We start from the raw sequence: 9,119 nt of genomic DNA on the forward strand, positions 1-9,119 counted from the left end.
TTATAAGTGAAAACTTCTACTCTGACCAGCATCTCCCCATTTCCTCCACCCCTCAGCCCCTGGCAACCACCATTCTCCTGTTTCCATCAGTGCAATCTTTTGGATTCCACACGTAAGTGAGATCAAGTAGTATTTGTCTTTCTCTGATTTATTTCACTTAGCATGGTGCCCCAAAGATTCATCCATATTGTTGAAAATGTCAGGATATCATTTTTTATGGCCGAGTAATATTCCATTGTATAGACAGACAGATGGATAGATAGATACCACATTCTTGGAGGTCTTGTCAAATATTAGTTGACCGTATATGCGTGGGTTTATTTCTGGGCTCTCAGTTCTGTTCTATTGGTCTTTGTGGCTGTTTTGTGCCAGTACCATACTGTTTTGATGATTTTAACTATGTAATAAAAGTTTGAGGTCAGGAAGCCAAATTTGGCATTTCTTTTGATGAAAAAATGAAAGAAGGGTCTGGAAAATCTCAATTAATAAAGAGAAATAAATAAAAAATAATAATAATTGTCCTTTTTTTCAGATGATTTTATTGTCATCACAATGTATTTATTAGAAACATTACCGTGGAGAAAATCAAGGACAAGCTGCTGGCTTCTTGGCTGATGTCAGGAAAACCTGCCTCAAGTAATGTTAATGACCTATATTTTTGATATTTCTTTTTCTCTTTAAATGAATACATCCATGACATGAATTGGGAGAAAACTGTAACAAATAACATTTGTATTGCTCAAATCTTACTTCTCCAGAGTTGTACTGCCTCTTTTTAAGCTCAGTGCATTTCTTATGGTTATTTTACAAAATTTGTCCATTATTCATGACAACATATTTATCAGTTTGTAGTTCACAAAGTTTAGAAAAACCATTGTGACCCTTAATGCTAACATAGCCCATTGTGTTGGAATGGCTTTTCTAATAATATACTGATAGCTATGATTTAGATGTACAATTATATACCTTAGAATTGGGCAAAATGATTGAGTAGTTTTTAAATGCCATTATACCATACATCCTGGAACAATTTTTTAAAAATAAAAAGCGTACATATTTGTGAGTAGACTTCTCACTGGATATTGAAGAAAAATATCCTCTGATTTATAATGTTAATAGTTTCCAAATTCTCTTAAGACATGAGTTAGTTGTCTGCTTTACCACATTTTGAAAAGCCTTTTGTATATAAAATTATACCTTAATTTGGGGCTTCCCTGGTTGTGCAATGGTTAAGAATCCGCCTGCCAATGCAGGGGACACAGGTTTGAGCCCTGGTCCGGGAAGGTCCCACATGCTGTGGAGCAACTAAGCCCGTGTGCCACAACTACTGAGCCTGTGCTCTAGAGCCCGTAAGCCACAACTACTGAGCCCACGTGCCACAACTACTGAAGCCTGCATGCCTATAGCCCATGCTCTGCAACAAGAGAAGACGGCAATGAGAAGCCCGCATACCACAATGAAGAGTAGCCCCACTCACCGTGCAGCAACTAGAGAAAGCCCATGCGCGGCAGCAAAGACCCAGTGCAGCCAAAAGTAAATTAAAAAAAAAAAAATTATACCTTAATTTAGTGAGTCAAACCCACACCTATTTTGGTTAGAAGACTGGAACACAATTAATGTCCTCAGTTGTTGGCTGGTTTATCCTTGGCTAAATTTAGATGCGTAAAATCATTTTATATTAAAGGCCATTTTACTTGTTGTTTGGTAAGTTCCATTTCTGATTTAAAATAAGACTGCATATCTTTCCACACTTCCCACTTCCCATCCGCAGATTATCCCACTATCAAAATTGCTGTTTTAAATTTCTGACAAGCTTGTGCTTGTATATATTTTTCTAAATTCAATAAGAACGCTGTTTTACTTATTTTTAAACGCTGTAGCCCTGCATCTCAGGCCATATTTCTCAAGGGCTCGAGTGTTAGAATACTGACTCTGCAAATCGATACCTAGATATGAGTCCAAATAGTCCAAACAGCTGCACAAGTGTTGCAGTCAAACCTGGATGATAAGGATGGCTCATACAAAGTGTTAGATTGTGCAAATAGCTCCCCAGTAAGGCAAGGGCAGTCCAGGGTGCAAAAGTCTGTTGTTCACTATGTGATGATTTTTACAATACCTACATATGCGGTGATTAAAATAATCTCCGTGTTCAGAGTACAGATGTATATCTATTTTACTGCCCCAGTGTAGATCTATGCCTGCTGATATCAGGCCGTATCAAATGTGGTTTGGCGTGTTCCACCTGCCTAGCCCTGGAAATTGTCTTGATTTAGGCAGCTCAGAGCAAGGTTGGAGTGGTTTTCCTTTGCTACAACTTGAGCCCCTTCTTTTTTATTGTGGTGTAATGTACATAACACAAAAGTTACCACCTTAACCATTTCTAGACACACAGTTCAGTGGCAGTAAGGACACTGACATTGTACAACCACTGCTTGAGCCCTTTTGAGTTAAGCAGTAAGACAGACCATCAGGGTTTCTTTGGGTGCCTTTTCTCTGTCCAGCAGTGGTTGCTGAGAACACACAGCTAACCACAAATACCTGGAATTTCTGGATATTTGAAATGTCCTTCTGCATAAAGCATTCCTGATGTTGTCTTGAATGACTGTTTAGAATAATTTGGAGTTTCTCAGTTACTACTTAGAGGTACAGTTGACCCCTGAACAACATAGGTTAGAACACAGGTCCACCTATCTCTGGATTTTTTTTCACTAAATTTGAACTACATGATCTGTAGTTGGTTGAATCCAGGGATGTGGAACGTTGGATATGGAGGAACCACCAACCGGAAAGTTACACGATTTTCAACTGGGGCAGGGAGAGCGTTCGGCCCCCCAAACCCTCATGTTTTTCAAGGGTCAACTGTATAGAGCTTTGTAGAAAGCTGATAACATTAAGTACATCCATCAATACCAGGAGATAGCTTTCACTTTCCCTTAAGAGTGGAGAGAACCATAATTCAAAAAGATACATGCACCCCAGTGTTCATTGCAGCACTGTTTACAATAGCCAGGACATGGAAGCAACCTAAATGCCCATCAACAGAGGAATGGATAAAGAAGATGTGGTACATATATACAATGGAATATTACTCAGCCATAAAAAAGAACAAAATAATGCCATTTGCTGCAACATGGATGGACCTAGATGTTGTCATACTGAGTAAGGTAAGTCAGAGAAAGACAAATATCATATGATATTGCTTATATGCAGAACCTAAAAAAAGGGTACAAATGAGTTTATCCATCAATACAAAACAGAAATAGAGTTACAGACATAGAAAACAAACTTACCAGGAGGTATGGGGGGGTAAATTGGGAGATTGGGATTGACACATGCACACTACTATACATAAAATAAATAACTAACAAGGACCTACTATATAGCACAGGGAACCCTTCTCAATACTCTGTAATGGCCTATACAGGAAAAGAATCTAAAAAAGAGTGGATATATATGTATAACTGATTCACTTTGCTGTACACCTGAAACTAACACAACATTGTAACTCAACAGTACTCCAATAAAAACTAAAAAAAAAAAAAGAGTGGACACTTTATTCTCAACTTCCCAAAGTTCTAAAGAACTTAATACATCAGGGTTACTTCTTATTTTATCAGATAATTGCAACCTTTGGTGCAAACAAAACCACCAAACGTAGTATTGTTGTTTGATGGCATAAAGAATATCTAATCGGGCTGCTTTTGCAAGACAGGCGATGAGGCAACCTTGAGAAAGAACTGCTTCTCTCGTTCTAGGAGCGCCTTCCTCGACAAGATGGAACCGGCAGGCTCTGCGTAAAAGCAGCTTTCCTCCACGACTGTCATTTGGAGGCAGGAAGAGCCCGTGCCAGGCAGGCATAGCATTTGCCTCTGATTTGGCTTCTGGACTGAGGTGCTGCAAAATAGACCCGCGTCTCGGATTGCTTTCCAGGACTTGTGCGTGGCCAAACGAACCCAACGTGTGTGGACACGCACTTTCATTTGAATTTGTCATTTGACTTCCCCGTCTAGATCCACTCACTTTTGCTGAGTGTTTGCTCTGAATGAGTGTTCAGCTCGTAGGTGGACTACTGCTCTTTTCTTTTCATCGCTTCAGTTTGCTGTGTGTGCAGAGAGCCTGCCAGAAGTGCGTCCCAGCCCGATGTCCTCGGAGCGTCTTCGGGAATACCGGAACTCATATTACTTTTCCTCCTGTGACCTTCACCGGACTCACCACCATGGTGACATGGTACCTTCTTTCGGGATATTTCACGAGATACCAATTTCTAATGAGCAAGTCTTTCTTGGAATAGCAGCTCGCAGACTTTGGTTTTACAATCTTTTTACATTCTAAAAAAACTATTGGGGGGGGCTTCCCTGGTGGCGCAGTGGTTGAGAGTCCGCCTGCCGATGCAGGGGACACGGGTTCGTGCCCCGGTCCGGGAGGATCCCGCATGCCGCGGAGCGGCTGGTCCTGTGAGCCATGGCTGCTGAGCCTGCGCGTCCGGAGCCTATGCTCTGCAGTGGGAGAGGCCACAACAGTGAGAGGCCCGCGTACCGCAAAAAAACAAACAAACAAAACAAAACAAAAAACTATTGGGGATCCCAAAGAGCTTTTGCTTATGTGGATTATATCCACATTTATCATATTAGAAAATAAAAGTGAAAATTTTATTTATTTCCAGTTTTATTGAGAAATAACTGACATCCATCACTGTATGAATTTAAGGTGTACAGCGTGATGGTGTGATTTACATAAATTGTGAAATGATTTCCATAGTAGGTTCAGCTAACACATCCATCTTTTCATATAAATACAATAAAAATAAAAGAGAAAAGAAAGGGAAAAGGAAAACATTTTCCTCCTTGTGGTGAGAACTTTTAGGATTTGCTCTTTCCAACTTTCCTGTATATCATATTGCAGCATTAGTTACAGTCATCTCATTGTACATTATTACATCCCTAATACTCATTCACCTTATAACCAGAGTTTGTACCTTTTGGCCACCTTCCTCCAATTCCCCCTGCCCATCCTCTGACTCTGGTAACACAAATCTGATCTCTTTTTCTATAATCTTGGAAGTGTTTTGTTTGTTTGTTTTCGATTGCACATATAAATTAGATCATACGGTGTTTGTCTTTGTCTGACTTATTTCACGTAGCATAATGCCTTCAAGGTCCATCTACGTTGTCACAAATAATAGGATTTCCTCGTTTTTTTGGCTGAATAATATTCCATTTATATATATAATGTGGTGTATATATATACACACCACAACTTCTTTATCCATTCATCCATTGATGGACACTTAGATTGTTTTCATTGCTTGGCTACTGTAAATAGTACAACAATGAAATGGGGTACAGATATTTTTCTAGTTAGTGTTTTTATTTCCTTTGGATATATATATATATATATTTTTTTTTTTTTTTTTTCTCTATGTGGGCCTCTCACTGTTGTGGCCTCTCCCGTTGCAGAGCACAGGCTCCGGACGCACAGGCTCAGTGGCCATGGCTCACGGGCCCAGCCGCTCCGCGGCATGCGGGATCCTCCCGGACCGGGGCACGAACCCGTGTCCCCTGCACCGGCAGGCGGACTCCCAACCACTGCGCCACCAGGGAAGCCCTGGATATATTCTTAAAAGTGGAATTACTGGATCATATGGTAGTTCTATTTTTAATTTTTTAAGGATCCTCCATACTGTTTTTCATAGTGGGTGTACCAAATTACAATTAAAAAAAAAATCAAAATACAAGCTGTCAGATGATGTCATTCCATGCCACGTAGCCTCCAGAAAACTGGATTGTACTCATGAGAGAATAAGGGTAAAAAAGATAACAATGTCTTAATTTTGTTGTGAAGGTTGTTTGAACTCAGCAGTCGCCCTGAAAGGGTGTCAGGTACTGTTCAGGGTTCCCAAGACCACACTTTAAGAATGATTTTCTGGGAATAAATAAATCCTCTTCTTTTTTTCCCTTTTCTTTTTTTTTTTTTTTTAAAGCTCTTTATACTCTTTATAACAGTGCTATTTCACAGACTCCAAAGGATATATTTTAGGAAAAGATATTTGGTAACATTCTTCTTAACTTGGAATGTAGGTGGGAAAGGTGTTTGGAAAAGGAAGATTTTTAAATAACCCTTAAGATACTTTTCTCATAGTTAGATGAAGTCTATTTTTTTCCCACCTCCTACATCTCACAAAGTTAGTCCTCTGTCAAGATCAGAATCTTCATAGTTAAAGAACTCTAGTATTGAAATAGCAGACAAAAATTCATAGAAGCAAAACTTCTTAGTTCTACCACTGTGTTGAAGTTCAGTTAATGGGCTTTGTGGCTATTTGAGCCCTGTGTCTGAAATGCCATCAAAATAAGGACAAAAAAATGTCTTCCTTTGATGCTCATTCTGCAGGGAATGGGGGATGGGTGGGAATTGATGACTTTTCAGGAAATAAAAAATGCCTTCAGAGCTGCTTGCCGCTGGAGATTTCACGGAGAAGCCACAGGGAACCAGAAGGGACTGAGCTGTAACAGCGACAACAAACTCAGAGGAAAGGTGGTGGATTTAGGAATTAGAGGGACTGGGCTAGCACTGGTGGGGTGGGGCGGGGACATGTGTGCACAGATCTATATTTATACACAGCGAGTAGCCACTCAATAATGCAGGTGAGAAGTAGCCTTGTGAAATGGAAAGATTTGAGTTTAGAGGTCAACCTTTGACTGTCTTGACTTCTACTTACTAACCGTGTGAATCTGGACAAGTGACTTCGTCCCTCTGCAAGTATTCTTCTCACCTGGAGAATGGTGTTCTGATATGTGCTATGCCAGGTGATTTTAGAAAAGGTGAAATAATAGTTTCTGCACAGGTAGATGCTTAATAGGTGATAGCGTGGAAGATGGCCAGGAAATGAAAAGCCACCTGGCTAATTGTCTACTCCCTACCTGCCCCTCCCCCCCACCAGACCACCAGAAGTCTAAGGGACAGGGGAACACTAGCAACTTCACTGCCACCTAGGTCCCCAACTTGGCCTTGACCACCTGAGATCATCCCCAAGATTCTACAGGCACAGCTGAGCCCCGTGCTTCTCTGCATGATGTCGGGCTGAGGGGTAGATAGCGAGGGCTCACACTGTCGGAATCTTCCCAAGACCAGCTCTGCAGGGGCCAGGAGAGTGGCTCCTTCCTGGCCAGACTCTGCTTTCCAAAGTCACGTGCAAAATCACAGTATTGGTTGGTAAGGTTCTTTCGCCAAAAGGTCAAGGCATCAAATGCCTCCACTGAAAATGCCACAGGCCAACCGCCCTGGCATTTTACACCAAAGAATATGGAAACCAGGTCTTGCCGCAGAGTTTTGTCTTCCCTGGCAGGATTATTGTGTGTCTAAGTTAGGGTGCTAATCCTTCAGATGAGTCACTCATGTCAATGGCTAGACATTTTCTCATTATTTATTAAGAATGGTGTGACTTTTTATTTCCTACCATCTTCCTTCCCTCTCTTTGAACCCTTGGCAACGATCTAATTTGTCAGCATTGGCAAATTTCACTTATGTGCTACTTTCTGCATCCCTCAGATAATTAACAAGGGTGTAAAACATGAAGGGGAGATCAGAAAGAAGTGAGACACATTTTGGGAGTTTTTAATGACATAAGACTACATTTAAAGATGTGAAAATGACTTTAAGAAAAAAAGCATACCTCAGTAATAGGACTCTCAACTCTTTCCAGCCAAGGTTATTATTCTGAGCAATGATTAACTGAAACTTTTCTCAGAGAAAAGGCATGACTGTAAAACATTAGATTGTTCATTAGATGTTGGTCAGGGTGCACAGTGTCAACTTTCATCTTGCTAGGTGATTCAGGAAATGACACCTGACCCTCAGGTAATCTAGGGACATCTATACAGGATTCAAAGAGAGGCAGGGAAGAGATAACAAGTGTTGGTGAGGGTGTGGAGAAAAGGGAACCCTGGCGCACTGTTGGTGGGAATGTACGTTTGTGTAGCCACTGTGGAAAACAGTGTGGAGGTTCCTTAAAAAACTAAAAATAGAAGTACCATATGATGCAGCAATTCCACTTCTGGTTGTCTATATGAAGAAAATGAAATCACTCTCTGGAAGAGATATCTGCACCTTCTGGTTCATTGCAACATTACTCACAACAGCCAAGACTTGGAAACAGCCTAAGTGTCTGTCAGTGGATGAATGGATAAAGAAGATGCGGGATGTATACAATGGAATATTATTCAGCCATGAGAAAGAAAGAAACCCTGCCAATCGTGACAACTTGGATGAAACTTGAGGGCATTATGCTAAGTGAAATAAGTCAGATAGAGAAAGACGAACACTGCATGATCTCACTTACATGTGAAATCTAAAAAAGCCACATTCAGAGAAACAGGGAATAGAGCCAGGGGCTGGGGGATGGAAGAAAGGGGGAGGTATTGGTCAAAGGGTACAAACTTTCAGTTATAGTATTAACAGGTTCTGGGCATTTAATGTACAGCACGGTGATTATAGCTAATAGCATATTAGATTCCTGAATATTGTTAGAGGGTATGTCTTAAATATTCCCACTGCAAAAAAAAGAAATGGTAATTATGTGCCAGGATGGGAGTGCCAGCTAATGCTAAGGTGGTAATTATTTTGCAATATATGAATGTATCAAATCAACACATTGTACACCTTCAGCTTACACAATGTTATATGTCAATTATATCTCAATAAAGCTGTGAGAGAAAAATAAAGAGAGAGAGAGGCAAGGGAGATGGGAAGGAAATTAAAAAAGTCAGACCATTCTCAATTCACCAAGACTTGGTGAAATATGTTACTCTCTTTTTGGCTGCAAGTCAGACTGTTCTTTTGGAAATGTCCAGTTTCACAGGAACTGGCCAAGTGACACGGGACACATGAACTGCCTGGCTTCCCTTTGAAGTTAGACAAACTGAGATCACTACCATCTCATTTTATGCAATGACTAGAAGCTATGATCCCACAGTAACCAGCAGCCTTGAAACTTAACTTGTCAGCTGAGTGCAGTGGACATCAGTGAACTTGCATCAACAAAGGATTGGGCACCTCCTTCGTGATATTCCATTTTTGCCACTGAAAAGAGAGTTATTCCCCTTAAGAACATACAACATATTTTT

The sequence above is a fragment of the Orcinus orca genome, chromosome 15, assembly GCF_937001465.1.
Source record: "Orcinus orca chromosome 15, mOrcOrc1.1, whole genome shotgun sequence".
Taxonomy (NCBI): Eukaryota; Metazoa; Chordata; class Mammalia; order Artiodactyla; family Delphinidae; genus Orcinus; species Orcinus orca.